The sequence below is a fragment of the Salmo salar genome, chromosome ssa13, assembly GCF_905237065.1.
Source record: "Salmo salar chromosome ssa13, Ssal_v3.1, whole genome shotgun sequence".
Taxonomy (NCBI): Eukaryota; Metazoa; Chordata; class Actinopteri; order Salmoniformes; family Salmonidae; genus Salmo; species Salmo salar.
This window is the reverse complement of record NC_059454.1, coordinates 78,461,838-78,483,853: the sequence shown is the minus strand read 5'-3', so window position 1 is coordinate 78,483,853 and position 22,016 is coordinate 78,461,838. Positions and strand designations below refer to the sequence as shown.

The window sequence follows — 22,016 nt, the reverse complement described above, 5'->3', positions numbered from 1 at the left end:
TCCATCATTCAGACATAAATAATCCATAACTGTAACCCAATAGTGATTTTCCGTAAACCATTATGAAACACATTGGTTACTGAACCTGACACGGCTGACTTGATTTGCAGTCTGAAAGTAATATGATGTAAATGTTGAAGGGTGAGAGTCTGTAATGTGATAACCATTAAATGTGAAACATAAGAGGATGAAATGTGAGAGAAAACGAGTCAATGTCCTTCCTGTCCCTCCCAAAGGCTGATATGTGAATGTCTCTGTGGAACTCTAGGGTCAGTACTACTGGGTTGTGGTCACAGTCACTGCATATCACACGATTTAAAAAATAATGAACAAAACCCAGCGACTTTATTTCAGTTCACTTTATTAAAAGAGAAAACAACTAAAACAGTATATACATACATTGAAAAACAGACACCCACCATTACACAGACATTTACACATAGAAACGTACACACACACACAGACACCAAAAAAAAGGGGGCTCCCTTATGGAACAGGACGTTCTGAAACTGCCAAGGAAAACATACTCCCTGAGCCAGCGGGACCATTCCAATGTTATCCAAGGATTTTGCTTTTATAACCAGGAAAAAGTTTCCCCCATATTCCAGAAAAACAAAAGTAATTTCTCAAAAGGTAAGTCATCTTGGCTCTGCGAATTTATGACCACAGAAAGAACATCTAATGGTCAAGCCATGATTTCAGCTTTTTCTACAATTGTAAATACAAACCCTGAAGCAAAAACAAGAAAAACAGTACCAATAAAATGCAACATTTGACAAACAAATGCAGCTATTGAGCAATAGTGGAAACTGGAAAGAAGTGTGTGAGAGAAAAGAGGAAAGTGTAAAGGGGAAGAGGGACCTATCTGAGGCGAGGACGGTGTGTACCATAGAAAACACTGGCTGTATGTCACAATAGAATGTTTGCAATAAGGTGTGTGCTTTCTTGATTCTCTGGAAATCAAGGGGACTGAGCCAAACCCCGGAAACACACACCCTTTTAACAGGAAGGCAATGATACAAGTTAAAAAAATGGAGACACACACACCAATGGGACACATTCACGGCAATACATTTTCATGTACAGACAGGCATAGCAATATAACCACTTTAAACAAAGTCAATCAAGAATACATCGATAGAAGAGTAAATAAACAACAGACTTGTGTCTCAAACATCATTTTACAAACAGAGGGGCTAACAGAGAAACTATAACATCAGACAACGCAGCTCAAAATGGGAACCGATGCTTCAGCAATGACAACACCACCACCAGACGGACAAGGAGAAAACAGGATGCTGGTCAGATGAAAGAGCCCGAAATGTCAGACAGCCTACAGACTGTTGTCGCCTTGCAATGTAACAGCCAACACCAGTCTGATAAGCTATCTGACAGGCCGAGAGTGTGACGGACATGCCTGAGACACACACGCAACAAGAATGAAAGAACAGGGAAAAAATCCTTCCATTACTTACCCTGAGAGAGAGAGGCTGTATTTGAATGGTGTGATTAGCAGAGCCGCAGCAGAGCGGAGGGAGGTAGGCTCTGTGTGTTCAACAGTGCCCCTCTGTTTTGAATCTACTCGACTGATTCGTCTCCTGGCTCCGTCACTGGGGCAGTGCAGCGAGTTCCTAAGAGGGTTCACTCGAGGTAATGCCACAGAAGCTTTTCACTGCACTCGATCTCTCTCTCTGCTTGCTCTCTTTCCCCACCCTGCCTGCCTGCCCGGAGCTCCCAAACCAACATACCAGGGCAACGGAGCAGAAAAAAAACAAATTCACAAGCAATTAAGAAAAAGAGGAATCTTGGATCATAAACCAGCTGACGTTATCCAACGAGCTTAAGAGACAGAAAAAAGAAACATTGATGGCATAACATCATTTTTTACGTGCTGCCCTTCCTTTCCTCCTTCCTTCCAGAGTAATGGTGAACATGAGCTTGCAGAGCGTCCAAGCTTTACAGGCACTGAAGACAAAGGGAACACTTACCACGAGCTTCAAACCAGGCACAAAAGATCTTATAAAGCCCTAAAAGATCTTATGAACTAAACAGATACCACCAAACACAACTTGTGATCCAAATGAAAGGCTCAATAAGGAAGAGTAACAAAAGTTGCACACACTGAGATCTAATTCAATCCATCAGTGCATCTGGTTGGTTGAGGAGCCCTGGGTCTGACTCATGTGCTCTCTTATTGGAAATAGAACAATAACTCCAGACAAAGGGACCAGCAGATTGATTCATTGACAATTTATATTGTCTGAGCCAAAGGTGCTCGCTCTGTGGAATTTTAAAGCATACAAATGACATCAATAGCAGTATGTTTGTAGGCCTACAGATACACATCAGGTTGTTTAACTCCCTATTTTGAGATCTATCTACAGCAGATTTGTAGAAGTACAATTTTGAAAAACGGATTCATAAGCTTATTAACAAGGTATGCGTTTAATGTTCATACCTTGTCTTACCATAATACCACAACAGTTGAAAAAAACCCAACGAAAATCAAAACTCCTAATAAATTAACTGGGGAAAAAATGATTAGGCCTCGGGGAACTTAAGTAATATATAACCTTAGTCAAATAAAACCCATCCAGCCCAAAAAATTAAAATTTAAAAATAAAACCCATCCAAGCCAAACATAATCCCGTAAATAAACTGGCTCTATGATAAGACCATTAGTTGCAGTACTGGAAGCTGGACCCAAGAATACTTAAGGCCTCGCAGAGCTGCTCACCCACCCACACAGTCACTGTAGAGCTGCTCAATGAAATGGATGTCCTATCCATACAACACCACATTGCCAAGCACCTACCTTATAGTGAACAACCACTCAAGGAAACCAAAAACTATGAGCCATCATCTCTATAAAAAAGCCTGGCAAACAAACAAATTAAGTCCAAGTTCAAGGTAAACGGATAAACTTCAGTACCACTACAGAAACAAAGAAAACGGTTACTTCACATGGTGGATGTCCATCAATCGATAACATGGACGCCCATACTTCGGATTATGACGGTCTGCGTCTCATTGGAGATTATTGGTAAAGAGAGAAAAATGAGGAAGAAGCAGAAAGTGTGCTGGGGATTATTTGAGCGAGAGCCCAGAATGTATGCTAGGCTAGCTGCTCTCCTCTCAGTGTCGCCTTCACTTGGTTTTGCCTTCATAGTACCTCTGCTGCTGCTGGCGCTTGGCATAGCTCTGGGCTGTGGAGTTGACGATGGAGCAGACAAAGAAACAAACCATGACCACGATCACCTTCTCAAAGACCCACAACAGCCAGTTCATCCTACGAGGAACAGAACAGAAATAGAAGGGCGAGACCCTGATTTCGTTGGAGTCCACCTCCCTTGTCTCTGGTCCCTGACGCTACAGTAGAACCTATGTTGTATCTGTGTGGGATGGGATCCGCTCCCACATCCATCCATGTGCAGGACAGAGAGACAGAGATCAGTGGTAGTAAAAGCGAACCCACCAACCTCCTCCCTCACCCCTGGTGACCCCAACTGGCAGCCTCACTCTCCCAAAGTTAAATTGCCTCGCTTTTCTCCTATAACTGCAGGAGGTTCAAGTTACAAGAAAAAAGGAACATTGTTCTAGAAACAGCCTTAATCTCTCGTTGTGCAACTCAGTCTCTCTTTTCCTTTTTTCTCTCTCACTAGCTTCGGAGGAGGGAGAAATATAAAAACATTTTCAATGAATCACTTTGAGAGAGGAAGACAGCGACCAAGAGCGAGAGACAGAGAAAGAAAGGAAAGGAGAGAAAATGAAAAAAGCTATCAAAGAGATATGGCTCCAGCTACAACTGACTCTTTCTGTTCCAGACTGATTTTTTTGATGGATTGTCATTGGCAGGGCTGGGGGGACCCCGCCCCGGTCTCTGGTCCCCAGTCAGCACTAGCAATGGGTTCAGGCAGGGCACTCTGTGACACGGGGGAGTGACTGACCACTCACACACACCCTTCCATCCACTCAGACTGAGCATGACTCAGCATACCTACTGCTAACACTGTTAAGTGATAACAGCGGTAACACTACAACCAGAGCTACGGCCAGACCCTACACTGGCCCCCTCTCCCTCAGCCCCAGCCCCTCTTAGCCCCCCTAAGCCTGCCCAGCCCGCCATGCACCCAGCGAACCCTCTCCCTGTCACTCTAAACGCTGCCCCGAGGCCCTGAGGTACAGTACTATTACATTACTACTGCTGGACTACAGTATCATCTGCACTGTTGATATTCATCCCACTACTGTAGAAGAAAGACAGTCAGGGAGAGATGGAAGGATGACAAATCTGAGAAAATAAAATATTGAAAAAAAGAGAGAAGAAAAAGGGATTGAAAGGAAAGCACATTTGAAATGGAAAATTAATGAGAGAAAGAGAGCGTGAGAAAGAGAGAGAGAAAACAAAGACAAGTAGAAAGAAAAGTGGAGAGAGAATAAAAGAAAGACAGCGAGGGAAACACATTCTTCAGAGAAAGGCCCCCTCCATGAGGGAGGTGGTGAATAAGAGGGAGGTGATAGAGTACAGTAGAGGACGAGGTACTTACGGCTGGGGTCCCCTCTCCCGTGCAGTGGTGCATCTTGACCCTCTGGGCCTCCAAGTACTCCCTGAAGGGCTTCTGTAGAGAGGTGCCCAGCCCTGGGACAGCACTGCGACACAGCCAACAGATTGAGGGAAAAAGAGAGGGAGAGAGGGAGGGGAAAAAAGAGAGAGAGAGGGGAGGGGGGACAGAGCATGTCACATCATTGTTACTCACCACCAGGCCAAGGGCAGCAACAAAGGGAGACATGCTGCACTGCCTCCTGTACAGTGCTGCTTACCCCTCCCTTCCTCTCTCCCTGTTTCCCTCCTTCCACACAGAGTGTGCACGCGAGAGAGAGAGAGACTGCGGTCTCAAACAGCTCATCCCCACAGACAGGAATTCAGAAAAGACCCCCAAAAAATTAAACACTGAAAAGTACAAGATGTACTGAGAGCTACATATCCTACGCACTTCAGCTTGTTTTGTTGTTTTTTTAAAGAAAGAAAAGGGGAAAAAGTTGGCTTGTCCTCTAAATCCACAGACACACACACTGCGGCTCCGGCACCCACACATCCGTGAACCCGTTCAACTCCCCTGCACTGCTCCTCTCCTCTTGGCTGCAGCGAGCGAGGAGAAATGAATGACTTCTCAGAACTCTCACATTTATCACCGGCGGTTCCTGTAAGAACTGGTTTCAGCCAATTAATAAGGAAGTGAGTCGTGCCTGTGTCATCACTGGCTGAGAGAGGGGGAAGGCCCTGCCCTCTAGCAGCCATAGGAGGAGAAGGCTCAGTAAGACGGCCCATATTAGGAAAACCCTTTACAAGATTCAGCCACCAACTACAAGCACACTACTACCCACCCACACCCCCCACCCCACACACACAAAGAAGAAAGGAAGAGAGAGAGAGACAGAGCGATAGATAGAGTAAGAGAGAGAGAGAGAGAGAGAGAGAGAGAGACAATGCTCTGGAACAGAGAATGGCCCATCCCTAGTCAGGAGTTAGTGATTAATCACTGAACAAATACATACTAAAGACCTTCACTTATACTCTTTAGTGGCAGAACACTGTCAATTATATCCCTTTACCACCATTGTTAAAAGCATTCCAACTCCTTCTGTAATGGTGGGGTGGGGGTGGCATGTTCCAAGACACAACTCAAAGTGCAAACCGTATGTTCACAAAAGGCAGGGCATGGTCATATAGCGTTGACTTTATAGGACTGATAACTTTCTCTTTCAAACTACAGTAATTCCCTACATGCTGAACACACACATGTCCGTGTGTTCTCTCACATACACACACACGCTCACGCGTACACACGCCTTCCCTCTAATTGTGTGAGAAAACAAGTTGTATCAGCTTCAGCGTTTGCATGAGTTTACAACAGTTACGTTTCTTTTAATCATGAACCAAACACAGAGTTACCGATTTCCTCCTCATGAATGGACAGAAAAAAGGCTGCAAATCACAAAGAGAAGCCTAGAGATGGATCATGCTCAACTGACACAATAAAGAACACCCAAAATAAGATCCAAATATGGATCTAAAGACCAAATGAGGAAGATGAGAGTGGATTAAAGTTTAGTCCCCTACCCCATTCATCCTACAAATTCTTTAATCCCAAACACCTTTTACACACCTAGAAACCAAACTGCTTCCAAAATGCTAACTAGTACAACAATCCTAGTAATAACTTAACTCAAAGACAAACAAATACATTCCAAAATCAAATGAGATTCAATTTCCAACTGACTAAAAACTAACTGCCAAGAACAAAGAGAGAAAGTCAGGGTTTGAGAAAAAGCGGGCTCAATTCATGCCCTGTACGATGAGCAATAGTGAGTCATGAACCCGGCTCAAACACTCAACAAGTAGACAGAAACTCAAACCTAACAGTCATAAACATGCTTTTAATACCTTAGGGCTGTATCTGTGTGTCCTTATGTACATACATCTGCCTGTTTTGAGCTTTTGGAACTATCTCAAACTTTCTAGAACATTCTACAGACCAATGCTTTGTGAACCTTCTGGACTTAGATGTTTCTTCTAATCTTGCATTGTTTTATATACCTGTGAGTATCTTTAAAACCTTATTTTGTGCTGTATTTTTGTAAGAAGCTCAGACAGTGATTGTAATGTATTTTTGTTGAAGAGGAATTTAAAATGTTACATTAAAATCAAATCACATTTTATTGGTTGCATACACATATTTTGCAGATGTTATTGCAGGATGTATAGACATTTTGGACAGTATGTAGATAGAATATTTAGTATATCTATCTGTAGTACACATAGTATAGAATAGTATATATACAGCAATAGTTGAATAGGATGGCATTGACTAGAATACAGTATATACATATGAAACGAGTAAAACAGTATGTAAACATTGTTAAAGTGACCAGTAATTCAATGTATATGTACAGTGGGCAGCAGCCTCTAATGTGCAGGGTTGAGGACCAGTGAGAATGTAGAATCTGGAAAAAGTATGATTTCTGAAGGCATGCATTAAAATGCTTGTGAAAGGTGAAAAAGGTGAAAAAGGTGATGACTGGTCATTGTTGTAGTAGATTTACTCTCTGTGAGTTTTTAAATGAAATGTTTTCTCTTCAATTCTTTTTGTCACCACATAAAGAATTTGGTGGCTCGTTAATCATAAGAGGGAGTAGCCGTATTTAGTTAAAATCCAAATAAAATAGTGTTATTCAGTCAACTTTAAATTCCTGCTATTTGCTCAACAGCTACTGATCAAACCTAGTAACCACCATGTTTGTTGAAATCATGTGGTTTACAATACTATAACATCAATATATTTACTATTCACCTACAGTGTGGGTCTAATAGTGTGAGTGGGTGGAGAAATATACATCTATGTGATATAATGACTAAAGAAAGAATTTAAAGCAAACAAGAAAAATCTAGACACTTTTAGAATTAACTAAACAATCAAATACAAAAATCAAGATTTCCCTATTAAAGAGAAACATGGCTTTTATCTAGTTTCCGTAATAGGGATATAAAATAGAGCAGTCATAATTGATGTTTATGGATTCTAGCTAAAATAATGTCAATGGTTTCAAAATAACATTTCTCCTTAAAATAACAACAAGCAAACATAATTATAGTCAACTGAACAAAAACGTATCACAAATGTAAATTATAGATTTGAATCAATTCTGTCAATTCTGATTAATAGATCATTCTAAATCTATTCTACATTGAATGCTACATTCCATTTCTCACATTGAATGAGTTAAGTATATTTTCAGTGAAACATAATAAGGGAGTTTAAATATAAATAAAATGATGCAATCCGACGGGAGAAAAAACATTGCAATGTCTCTGACGGGAGACAAAACTATTATAATTCGCAGGTTAAAAAGATATCAATTTCGAATACCTAAAATACCATCACAATATCCATTTTCATATTTGGTGATCATTTAAATGATTGAAACTTAAGCATTTGATATTCATAAAAAATGAAAAATCCTCAATTTAATAATTTTTATACCAGACGGGTCATCATTCAGTGACTCACAATATACCAGTGCCTAAATAAATACATCAAACAAAAAGAATCAAACTGAAGATAGTTATATAAAGGTTAAATAAAATACCCTTCAATAACCTATAGGCCTAAATTCATTATTAAGGACACTTATATGGGATCAAAAGTTAGCAAAATACTTATTTTAGACAAATAAATGAAGGTTGTTTTTATGAGAAAACTTAAGGTTCGATTTAATCAATATGCGACACTGAGAGCAAATATATGGTGCCATTGACCAGATAAGGTGGTATGTTTGGACTACAGAGCCCACGCTAAAGCAGCTTTGTGGACAGAACGTGGGAGCAGACGCCAGGTAGGACACAGGGTGTGACTTTATGACTTGTAATGTATCACTAACCTAAAATAACAGATCACTTTTACAGCAAACAATGAGTGGATACTTTTTTTTACATTGATATACAGCACGTGTACTTTTGATCAGATATTTGTAATTACTCTCTTGTTAACGTTATGAAGTGATATAAACTGTGCGATGCATATCGTAGATACATGGAAGCGGTGACTTTATCTATCAGAGGATGCATCTTATTTCTCCTCACCCTGTTAGCTCACTGCATTATCTCAGGTCAGTGGTGGGAACTGAGGACTGACTCAGATATACAAGAGGTAGAGGTATCATCACACACACACTGAAATACACACACACACACACACACACACACACACACACACACACACACACACACACACACACACACACACACACACACACACACACACACTCTCTCTCTCTCTCTCCCAGGTTGCCTACTGACTCTACTCCCACACAATGAATCAATGAATGCTTGTTATGACTGAAAAAACCTCAACAACACAAAAAGCACTTCATATTCCAGACGCTGATGGTCAACCGGTCAAATCAACAGTGTTCTGTCTAATGATGGAGGAGACGAGAGGCTGTGACTGAAGGCCTGCCAGCAGACCTGGGGACTACTCCTACATGTCCACATGCTGACAAGTAAGGGGTAGGGCCTAGGCCCCGCTTAGATGAATGGAAATGATTAGTACATAATGCATCATGATATAGATGTCTGCCTGTATGAAACAAGCAGTGCCAAATCAGATAGCCGCTGTCAGTGTTTTGAGTGCCCAGTCTAGCTGAGAAAAAGGTCTGTCTGCCTACTCACGGCTAAGTCACAACAAGGAGGAAAGCAGCTCATTGATAAATTGCCAGGGAGGTGTGAATTGCTCAAGTGCTGAACCGTGCTCTTAAGATCTCACAAGGAGATAGATGGGGGGTTTTGGAGGGAAATCAGACTTGCTTCCTTCCTCAAACCACCACCACCACATCCTCCTCTTACATAGAGGACAAAACATGTAAGGGTTAATTTGTGACCATCATTAACATTCCGATTTGTTATTTGCTATTATTTCCTGCTGCTGTTACGAAAAAAAAAGAAAAAAAAATACTCATTTTTTTTTCATTTCCTTGAGACCAAATTCCACAGAACATGAGTCAGAGGTAACCTATGACCCCTGGCCTCTTCTGAAGCTGCCCTACACACACACACAGCTCAGGTTGCCACCTCTGAGGAGGGAGAGGGGCACACACACACTTGCTCTCGCTCTCTTACACACAGAGACATGTTGTCTCTACCTTCTTGACCTTTGTGCTGTTGACTGTGCCCAATAATGTTTGTGCCATGTTTTGTGCTGCTACCATGCTGTGTTGTCATGTGTTGCTGCCTTGCTATGTTATTGTCTTAGGTCTCTCTTTATGTAGTGTTGTGTTGTCTCTCTTGTTGTGATGTGTGTTTTGTCCTATATTTATATTGTATGCATTTTTTTTAATCCCAGACCCCCGTCCCCGCAGGAAGCCTTTTGCCTTTTGGTAGGCCGTCATTGTAAATAAGAATTTGTTCTTAACTGACTTGCCTAGTTAAATAAAGGTTAAATAAAAATCAAATAAAAAATACACACACAAGCACAAATACTCTCTCACACTTTTTTACTCTCAACAAGCACTAGTGAACACTATTGGCATGATCATACACAGCTATACACACACCTCCAACTCATAGGCAGGACATGACAGCTAGTTCAGGTAGCTAACCTGGCCAGATCCAACTGGTTACAACATACCAACAAAGAGCTTGTACAACATAAGACCATCAGAACCCAAGTTCACATCAAACATAACACTTCCGCCAGTAGAACCAGATAGGCCTACATCCACAACTCAGGCTTGGTGTTAATGGCATTGTGTCTGTCTGACCTGAGAAACTGAAACCTGCAAGTCTTTGTCACACCTCTGAATATCAATGATTAAACCATTCACATAAAAGGTGCCCATCTAATTTGACTTACGGGCCAATTAAAGTATTTCAATGTAAAGTTTCAAATAACTTATTCACACAGTTCATTTATTTTGTTCACACTGTAATATAAACTGTAGAATTGCTGTTATGTGGTCAAATAAAATACTGTTAATGATAGTAGAAGCAATACGTTAGTTGAATTACAGTGAAAGATACGGTGGTGGAAAAAAACAGAGCGTGTCCCTCTGATTCCATGTCTCACTCTGTCAGCCGTATCTGGTCCAGTTGAATCAGGCTCTTTCCCAATGACTTCATCACTAAGGCATGGAGCCCGCTCCTGGATGGAGATCCCCCTAGTACTACCCAGCCAGGGTGTTTATCACAACCCTGCCTGCTCCCCAGCCATCTGTGGCAGACACACACACACACACACACACACACACACACACACACACTCGTACACTCAATCACATTCACAAAAAGGAGGGAGCCTTAAACAAAGAAGAAAGAAGGGAGGGAGGGAGGGAAGAAGGGATGAGATAATTTCTTTTTTGGAAATGACTTATCAGCATGGGTCTGCCGGGAGGGACAGTCAGCTAAACACACTGCCTGCCCCCTGGGGTGCCCACTGCCGGGAAACAAAGAGCACCAATTATATATAGCACTCTGTTATTCCTGTCACCTGCCATGCATGTAGTCCTACAAAACAGTCCCCAACAACCCCCTGGGTCTTAGCCTGTGAGTGGCTGAGGAGGTGTGATGAGGTGAGAGGTCTGTCTCACTCAGTGACTGTGCTGCTGGCCTTTCCAGACTGTCTAACAGGCGGATGGACATAGGGAGTTGGGACCCAGGGGGGGGGACCAGAGTCCAGTCATTCTTCATCCTGTGGTGCCCGGCCTATCCCATTGATCGATGCCCACACCACTAACCTAGATATCACAAATGCTTTATTTATTGTGGCAAACTCACCACACCATTTCAGTATCACTGTCAGCAAACCAATTATGTAAGTAACAAATCTATGACAGAACAATGCTGAATGTGGGGCTTATACAGTATCCTGTGAATAATGGGTGACTGTACGTGCGGCTCCTATAATGTTCACCTTGTTGATTGTCTGCTTTGACAACACACAGGTCACCACATAGGTTACTATGGAGCTGGAGAAAACCACAGGCAGCAAGACAGTCTTCCACTGTGAAATACTGTACAGTATGTTCTACTTTAACTTTCAAGATTTATGTCACGTGCACAAGTACAGTGAAATGCCTTTCTTGCAAACTGCAACAATGCAGTAATCAATATAAATTAGTAGGTTTACATGCACAGTCATAATTCGGTATTAAACTGATTACGGCAGTAGGTAGATTATACAATGGGCATGTAAACGCCTTACTATGCTTATTTTAATCGGTGTAAGGTCAAAATTGAAGTAAGCATGCACCTGTTTTTCTGACCAATCTTTCAAATTATTAGGACATGTAACACCTTAAACGGCATTCCAGTGGTGTATTTGATAAAAGTTCAATAAAATAAATACATTTGATCTTGGCATGTGCTAGCAGCAGCCAAGCGAGCCTCCCTCTTTAGTGCGAGTGAAGTGAGTTCGGAACAACTGAATGTACGCGTCTTAGAAGTCGTTTTCACATACAACCTTTATATGTCCCAACTCAGAATCAAATACGCTTCCCCAAAATGGTTGCTGTGGTAGAACGATCGTTTTGATTGGCGATTTTCGGGAATTTAACAGAGTGGCATGAAGTAGCCTGATTTCACGCGTGTCCATGTAAAAAGGATTATTAGAGAAACATTCTTCTTGCAAAACATGTAAACGTTTTAATCAAATTATTATACTAATCTGACTATCCACAATTATCACATTATTGTGTGCATGTAACCGTACTGAATGTAGCACTAAAAATAACATAAGGTAGAACAAAAACACAAAGGAAATAAAAATAAGAAGAACACAAGAAAGTAAGAAGCTTTATACAGAGTCAGTTCCAATACCATTCACAATGTGCAGGGATACTGGAGTGATAGATGTAGATACATGTATGTATACGGGTAAGGTGACTAGGCATCAGGATATATGATAAACAGAGTAGCAGCAGAGTAAATGATGATTGCGTGTATGTGTGTGCATGTGTAGCCATTCTGTCAGCTATTTAGCAGTCTAATGGCTTGGGGATATAAACTATTATTGAGGCTGTCGGTGTCAGACTTGATACATTGGCACCACTTGCCGTACGGAAGCAGAGAGAGCAGTCTATGGCTTGGGTGGCTGGAGTCTAACGATTTTCCGGCCCTCCCATTCACACCGCCTAATATCAAATCAAATTCTGGATGGCAGGGAGCTCAGCCCCAGTGATGTACTGGGCTGTCCGCACCACCCTCTGTAGCGCCATGCGATTGAGGTGCTGTTGCCATACCAAGCAGTGATGCAGTCAGTCAAGATGCTCTCAAAGGTGCAGATTAAGAACTTTTTGAGGAGTTGAGGGACTCAACCTTTTCAACTGCAGCCCCATCGATGTGGATGGGGGCGTGTGCTCCCCCCCTCCCCATTTCCTGTAGTGCTTACATTACATCACTTTAAAAATAACAATAACAAGTAACAACATTTTGTGCACAGTAATTGTTAGTTTTAGGTTTCAGGCTAGGGCTATGTTGTGCATACACATTGGGCAGGATGTGTGTCTGTCTAACATACAGACAGCCAGTGAAAGTGCTGTTCAAGACCTACTTCCTTGGCCCCCTCCTAACGCTACAACAATACTGTTTTAGCTATTTTCACTACAAAATAGATTTTTTTTTTATTGCTAGTACAAGAGCTTTACAACCACTGTTATTACCTCAGGCGAAAAGGTATTTATGGTCAATCAACCAAAACTGAAAACATTGAAAAACAGTAACTACATTTAGATTCTCAATATAAATAAACAAAACATAAAACATTTAAAACCATTAGTTGATGACCAATGGGAAAAATGACTAAACATGCAAAGAATGATCAATAATTACTAAATAACATGCAAGTACAATCAAGTAACAGATTCTTCCATTCATTTGTCAAAGAAAATAAGAAAAATCTAATCTAATCAAATTGAACACCGATGTCTGCCTCTAGGTGTTAAATATGTATAAAAGAGCCAATAGTTGTTATTTAGTCTATGCTCTTTGTATGGGGAAATTACCCGTTGGGAACAACAGGTAGTAAATATAAAACAGTTTTACGGTACGTTTTTATAAATAACCCCTATTTACACACAAACCCCTACTAAAACACATCCTTTGACTCATTAGCTTGGCTGCCATTGTTCTGAATGGGCACTTTTACAATTGCTTTGTTTGTGTTAATGTTGAATGAGTGGCCTTAGTTGGAGCTGTTCCCTGCCCTGCTTCGTGTTCTTATAAACGGACAGGGAGAGCCGTAAAGCAGGCCTGTGACTCAGGACTCAGGAGGATCAGAGTTGGACTCGACTGTTCTTTGATGACTGGTCTTCAAGCTCTGGGGAGAAGTGCTGAAGTCAGCATCATACAGACTTGAGCATCATAACAGACCACAGTCTGATGCTACATTATACAAAACACTCATGATGCTGACTAAGATCAGACAGGAATTGAACTGTTATATCAAGGCATACAATACAATCGTTGTTTGTGGCTGAATTCATCAACAAGGCTAAAAGGATCACAGAATAAAACAAACTGATTCATAAATAGATGAGTAGCTCCACATCTTGGACATGAACATATGAAGCCAAGTTTTGATGGCCGGGTGGGTTGTCTAGGTAGGAGGGAACAGGAGACGAAAACAAATGAATCAGGGATGAATATAGCAGGAAGTAGCATGTCGTGCGAAGAGATCACACCAAACTGAAGGGCCCGACACACGACACCGGACCCAGAGTATTAATCTGACCCCCTACTTCACCCCCATCTCCCCCACTCTTATTCATCTGTACCATAAAACACAGACAGAGAACAGAACACTGTGTACCAGTGGCCCTTCAGATGCCCTCAATATGCTACACAGTGCTTTCAGAAAGTATTCACATCTCTTGACTTTTATCACATTTTGATGTGTTACAGCCTGAATTTAAAATGTTAGACTGAATTTTAAAAAAGAAGCTTATTGTGCATGATGGTTGAACCAAAAATTACATGTAACAAAAATGTTATGAAATTGGAAACTATTAAATATACAGGTGAAATTAAATTCAACAATAATGGATGTTGATGCTAATATTATGTACAATATCTAATTATGTTTCCATATGATAACAATAGCCTAATATATGCAATATGCTGAAACTATTGTCTTTTAACAGTTTCACTTAATCAACCTAATAATTATGTACACAACCCTAACTATTGTCATTGTCACTATTGTTTCTCTACATAACCTGATTCAAGCATTCATGACATTACCCTGAAGAAGGCACAGTGATGCCGAAACTGTGTTTTACCCATTAAATTACTGGGAGTTTTATATATAGAGAGTGTTTGACTCTCTTTATTACATTTTATAGCTTGCAGTTCATTCGCCGTTAGTCAGCACCTCTACACAAAATAGTTTTCTCTGGATGTGCGCCAGCTCATGCTAAAAATAAATGTAAAAAACCAGACATTGAATATCCATTTGAGCATGGTGGAGTTATTAATTACACTTTGGATGGTGTATTAATACACCCAGTCACTACAAAGATACAGGCGTCCTTCCTAACTCCGTTGCCGGAGAGAATGAAGCCGCTCAGAGATTTCACCATGAGGCCAATGGTGACTTTAAAACAGTTACAGAGTTTGATGGCTGTGATAGGAGAAAACTGAGGATGGATCAACAACATTGTAGTTACTCCACAATAATAACCTAATTGACAGAATGTAAAGAAGGGAGCTTGCACAGAATAAATATTCCAAAACATTCATGCTGTTTGCAACAAGGCACTAAAGTAACATTGCAAATAAATGTGGCAAAGCAATTCACTTTTTGTCTTGAATAAAAAGTGTTATGTTTGGGGCAAATCCAATACAGCACATTACTGAGTACTACTCTCCATATTTTCAAGTATAGTGGTGGCTGCATAATGTTATGGGTATGCTTGTAATCATTAAGGACTGGGGAGTTGTTTCAGGATAAACCATTTATGCAATGGATCTAAGCACAGGCAAAAATCATAGAGGAAAACCTGGTTCAGTCTACTTTCCACCAGACACTGGGAGACCTAAACCATAAGGACAAACACACTTGAGTTGCTTACCAAGACGACATTAAAATGTTCCCGAGTGGCCTAGTTAAAGTTTTAAATTAAACAGGCTTAAAAATCTTTGTCAATACTTGAAAATGGCTTTCTAGCAATGATCAACAACCAACTTAACACAGCTTGAAGAATTTTCAGGTGTGCAAAGCTCTAAGAGACTTCCCCAGAAAGGCTCACAGCTGTAATCGCCGTGAAAGGTGATTCTAACATGTATTGACTCAGGGATGTGAATACTTATGTAAATGAGATATTTCTGTATTTAATTAACAATAAATGTGCAAAGATTAAAAATAAAAATCTAACTTATTAGGGGGTATTGTGCTTAGATGGGTGAGAAAAAAAAGTATATTTAATCAATTTTGAATTGTAACAACAAAATTTGGAGTAAGTCAAGGCGTATGAATACTTTCTGAAGACACTGTACATATCACCTGTGACATATTTCCTACTGACCACTTGCAACGTCGCCCTCGCAAAAGAGGTTTTCTAGCCACGAAGGTCTTTGCAGGTTAAATACAAATTAAATAAATAAAAAATATTACCTAATAACTTCCACTTAATAAGTCATATTATTTTCTGCGCTCTGGACAGACCGAGCAAACTCTCCAAGTTCTTGTGTATTTCTCAATCCCTCTCCGACTGAGAGAAATCTGTCATTTGAGGAGAGCCATGACACGTAATCATAATGAGAGGAGATGAGAAAACGGGCTCCCCGCTATGACTTGCATTAAACTTAACGACGCCGTTATAAAAACCGTCACCGCCAATCTGGCCCGCCATCCCTCACTCTCTCCATCCCTCTCTCTTGTCCTCCTAAATGAGGGATCTGACTGTGTTTCTTCTAGAGAGAGCTGGCCCGGCTGGCCATTGGCTTGATCAATGCCATCTTTGTGAGGGCTTTCTTAGGTGACCCGTCCCTCCCAGCCTTCATTCTCAGTAGCCAGTGACTAACAACTAACAACGTAAGGGGGAAAATCCTGTGGTCTGCCCTGTCGGCCCTCCCTGCAAAAAAACACCCCCAACCACCCAGCCCTATCCAAAACCCTCAAACAACCCACACCCTCCCTGCAGAATGCATTAATAGGAAGAATTTGCTCATATTTCTTAAAGAGGCTCTGGCTATTTATAGGACCAGTGAAGTGCATTCCGTGATGTAATCTATTAACCCTGGAATAAACATGAAGGGGTTCCACTCAAAGCCATTCATTTAACTTTGATTTGATTTTGGCCTCGCAAATAAAGTCTTGTGAGAGGTGAGTAGTCATCATAAGAATCAAACTTAACCTAAATGTAACTCATTTAGGTTAGGCCTAAAATGCACCTTCATTTGGAACAATTACTTAGTATCTGGTAAAATTCTGATTAAATTACTGAGGAAATGTGGATAATTCTCTGTCAGAGTTTTATAACTGGGCAGTTACTGATACCAACACAATTAGCCCAGGCACATCTCTCTCTCTCGCTCTCGAACCTCCGAGCACTCCCTCTGGGCAGGGCTCACAAGGCTAAGCCTACTGTGTATTGTTAGTTGGTCTCGGGGGCAGGAAAGGCCATCTGCATGGGCATTGTGCTGATAATGTGCTCCACACTGAGCGATGGACTCACATGGAAATGAGTGCTTTCTCATGGAGAGGACCCCTGTTCCCCCTTCTCCATCACTCTGTCATTCACAGGGAGACCCCAGTCAGCCTGGATTTTCACCACAGCACCCCCAGCATATCAATGGACCTCTCACCAATAATCCCCTCCATTGACACCCAATCTGAAGGATTACTGAATTACAATAAACTACATGTTACAGTGGCTGATTGACCGTGGTAATTAGATGGGCTTCAATGAAGGTGAATGATTATCAACCAGGGACTTCCTCTGCTGCTTTCAAGATAAACAAAAATGTAAGTAAAGTATAGCTACAGTAAGTGTGTAAGTGCTACAAAACACACACGCACAGCTAACATGGACCAATGGTTCCCAAATGTTGCTTTATTTTTGCTGTGATGGTGAACCACGTAAGCTTTCTCAAGCCACCGAGGAGGAGGACGTAGCCACAACGACTCAAACCTTATAGAAGACCTTGACCTAGACCAGCCACGCCGTAGTCCTGCAGACACTGAATCAGCACCTGAACCCCTACAATAAAATCATCAAGAACCTTTTCATTCCCACGTGATCTGGCTGTTGTGTTGAACATCTTGAATAATCCGCCAGTCTCACCACCACCCCAGTCTAAACAGCCTAAACACACATCCCTACTGGAGACACCAACAATCCCCCAGGCTGGGGCTAGGAGTGGAATTAATATCAAATCACTGAGCTCTCCTTACTGACGCTTATCTAGCATGTTTAACACAGGAAAACAACCAATCTATCCAGTTCTAGAAAGGAACTTGCAATGATGTGTGTGTGTGTGTGTTTCCTCCAATGGGTCTCTGAATCCCAACCACATTGACTGGTCTCTTATCAGAGATAGGAGAGGGAAGTAAAGGGGGAATGTAACCAAAAAAACATGCTGGCTGTCTGATAACGCCACATGAGTCGTCATTGAGACTTGGGGGGTGGGGGGTTGGGGGTGGGGGGGGGGGGTGTTATGATGAGTCTGGGGTGCCATGCAGCTGTGGGACATCAGATCACACAGGAAGTAGCATGATAAGCTATATCCACTGTGATTTGTTTATGAATGGTTTGGCAACAATAAACACGGATAGGATGTGATGAAAGCTTGTGTATTTATAGTTGTGTAATGCTGGCATTACTACACAACTACACAACCATAATGCCAGCGTCTATTTATGATTTCAATGTTTTATTGATTTTTTATTTTACCAGGTAAGTTGACTGAGAACACATTCTAATTTACAGCACCGACCTGGAGAATAGTTACAGGGGGGAGGGTGGATGAATGAGCTAATTGGAAGCTGGGGTGACCATGCTGGTGTAAAGGACAGATAAAAAAAGCCAGGACATAGGGGTTAACACCCCTACTCTTACGATAAGCGCAATGGGATCTTTAGTGACCACACAAGGTCAGGACACCCGTTTAACATCCCATCCGAAAGTCAGCAGCCTACACAGGGCAACGTCCCCAATCAATGTCCTGGAGCATTGGGATATTTATTTTTGACCAGAGGAAAGAGTGTGTCCTACTGGCACTCCAACACCACTTAAATCAGAAGAGTTCAATCAGAAGCTAAATGAGATGAGAGGGGCACATTCTGATCAAACATGACAACCATGAAAGGAAAAGTACTCTCTTTTGATGAGGAGGCATCATCATCAAATATAATATACGGGTAGCTACATGTCTTATCAGGACCACCACATCATATCAAACCTTTCTATTACTGTTTAACAATCCATCAAAAAATGATTGAGATGTGTTGTATTACTACATACATTACTTGCAGATGTATGGAGCAAGTACATCTCCTTTCAATTGTGTTTCAATTTTGAAATCTAAACAGAATTTATCCACATATACTTTTCTTTTTTAAAAGAATTTAGAATATTGTTTAGGTATATGTTTTCAAAATGACCTAAATGATCGATGGGAATAGATTTTGTTGGCGAGAAGTGATCTCTCATTAAACGTCATGCTATGACTTGTGAGAGGCGAATTTACGGCATATATAATGGTTATTTTTAAGTTGTGTGACAGAGGTTCCTTCCTCGGCCTATTGTTTAGCAGATGTTCAGATGGACTCAAATCAAAAAGGGCACATCCTCAAATATCCTGGGCCAAACTGTCTGTCTGAGCCACACAGATTAGGCTGTTTAATGCCAAAAAGATTTTTATGAAATCTTTCTGATACATTCACATGTGAACAACAGCCAACGGGCTGAGCAATAGAGAAATCTCTCTTTACAAGTTGAGAATAGTCCAACAACATGTGTTTAAACATTTGCTTTTAACAGCTCTTTGCCTGTACTTACATTTTTCATTATTTCTCTATGTGGAGGTTAAAAGGGCATTGACCTATATGTATCTTTGCAGTTACGATAAATGGCTCACCTGACTGAATAATAAGAAGAGGGAAATGAATACTGTCATATCATGTCAGAGTGAAATCACCTCAAGTCCAAAGGACGCTTCATTCACAATAACCAAATAAGGAATGACATGACTTAATGCTTTCACGCCTCTTTCCTTTTGAGGCAGACATGGTAGAGTCAGCTTCTTGAAATTCAATTGTACACAATTGTGATGAAACAAAACAATATAAAACGATGAGGGAACTGAGGAACAGTGAGCAAGAGAGTAAATATGGCTAAATCGTTAAACTATAAAATGCCAATACAAATATGGCTTTGATTTATTTGAGAATGTTCAATGAAAAAATAGGAGAATTTCAAATCTATAAACTAGATCAATTTGATTTAATAAAACTTGAGAAGTCAGTTAACTGTTATTTCAACTCACTTAAAAGCTCCAACATATACTATAAAAAATAAATACAATAAAAAATAAGATTTGTAAGCACAGCATTTGCAATGATGCAATACAGTCATTATTGTTTGTTTGTGTAAATAAAAAACAATGGGTTAAAAATTGACAGAAACTGTATATCTGTCTGAAGACTATAAAATATGAATACTATAGGTTAAAAAACATGTCACAACGTTAACAGTCAAGTTAGGACCCTTGTCCTATATAATAACTGGCTGTACAGGAAAACCGTTGGGGCCTGGAAGAGCCGTTCCCTCATCAATTACTAAGAGATACAGGGGGTCTGTTTTCATGAACTGTGCATAGATAAATATGTTAGAAACTGTTGTGATACACCCATAGCGACAGCAGAGATATCAGCAGACACAATGCCTTCAGAAGGTATTCACACCCCTTGGCTTTTTCCACATTTTGTTGTGTTACAGCCTGAATTTAAAATGGATTAAATTGAGATTTTGTGTCACTGGCTGAGAGGTGGGGGGGGGTGGGGGGGTGGGGGGGGGTGTTATATACCCTATAATGTCAACGCGGACTTATGTTTTTAGAAATGTTTACAAGTTAATACAAATTAAAAGCTAAAATGGCTCGAGTCAAATTCACCGTTCTGCTGGACAATAACCTAAAACACAAGACCAAATCTACACTTGAGTTGCTTACCAAGAAGACAGTGAATATTCCTGAGTGGCTTAAATCGGCCTGAAAATCTATGTCAAGATTTGAAAATGGCTGTCTAGCAATGATATACAACCCACTTGACAGAGCTTGAACAATTGTAAGAAGAAGAATGTGTAAATGTTGTACATTCCAGGTGTGCAAATTACTTAGAGACTTACCCAGAAAGACTTACAGCTGTAATCTCTGCCAAAGGTGATTCTAACATGTACTGACTCAGGAGTATGAATACTTATGTATATTAGGTATTTCTGTATTTCATTTGTAATCAATTTGCAAATATTTATAAAAACATGTTTTCACTGTGTCATTACGAGATATTTTGTGTAGATGGGTGAGAAAAAAATTGATTTAAGCAATTTTGAATTCAGGCAGTAACACAACAAATTGTGGAATAAGTCAAGGGGTACGAATACTTTTTGAAAACACTGTACCATAACGGTTTTATATGTTTTAAGAATGTTCTACAGACTACACAAACAACACTGTCATATGAGTTTGTAACAACTATTTGTACCATATTTCTATAGTCCACAGCAGCACTGCTGATAGCAACCAACAGACATGAGAAAACCTAAGCTGTATGACTGAAAGAATGTTATTTAATATATATAAAAAGCTATGTTAAAAAAGAATCCAAGGAATTGATTTAGCATTGATTAGCAATGACACACAGGAAATGTTACAATATTAAATCAATACTGACTGTTAATGCAACTGTTCCAGTGTCTGTACGGGTCCACACTTTCCTGTGTTAAATGCAACACTGTTCCTGTGTCTGTACGGGTCCACACTTTCCTGTGTTAAATGCAACACTGTTCCTGTGTCTGTACGGGTCCACACTTTCCTGTGTTAAATGCAACACTGTTCCTGTGTCTGTACGGGTCCACACTTTCCTGTGTTAAATGCAACACTGTTCCAGTGTCTGTACGGGTCCACACTTTCCTGTGTTAAATGAACTGTTTTTTTCCTTATTTTTCTTTATTATTTTCTTCTAACCCTACCACCCCTTCCCTTAATTGGAGTAAACTAATGAACAACAACACTTAGGCTTCTACTTCCAACTTAAACATACTATATACATTTTACGGATACAATCTATTTTACAATAGTTATCTTTTGTTTGTTTTTACTCCTATCCTACCGCTACCCTCAACCCCTCCCATCTATTTCCAAAGACCATCCAAATGTATTTTCTATTTGCCATATGTTTTTAACTGAGTTATCTTGTTGTTATTAGTCCCACGCTTTAGCTCCTCTCAACCCCTCCCTCCCACCT

General features: G+C 40.6%; 1 long non-coding RNA gene across 1 annotated transcript in view; it reads right to left on the bottom strand.

Moving 5' to 3' along the window:
* Window positions 1–344: 344 nt before the first annotated feature.
* The window catches only part of LOC106567965 (uncharacterized), a 47,040-nt gene continuing 25,368 nt past the window's right edge, over window positions 345–22,016 (bottom strand). The window contains exon 4 of the long non-coding RNA XR_001320207.2: window positions 345–10,851. This is a non-coding gene — a long non-coding RNA (uncharacterized lncRNA). The remainder of the gene's footprint in view (window positions 10,852–22,016) is intronic.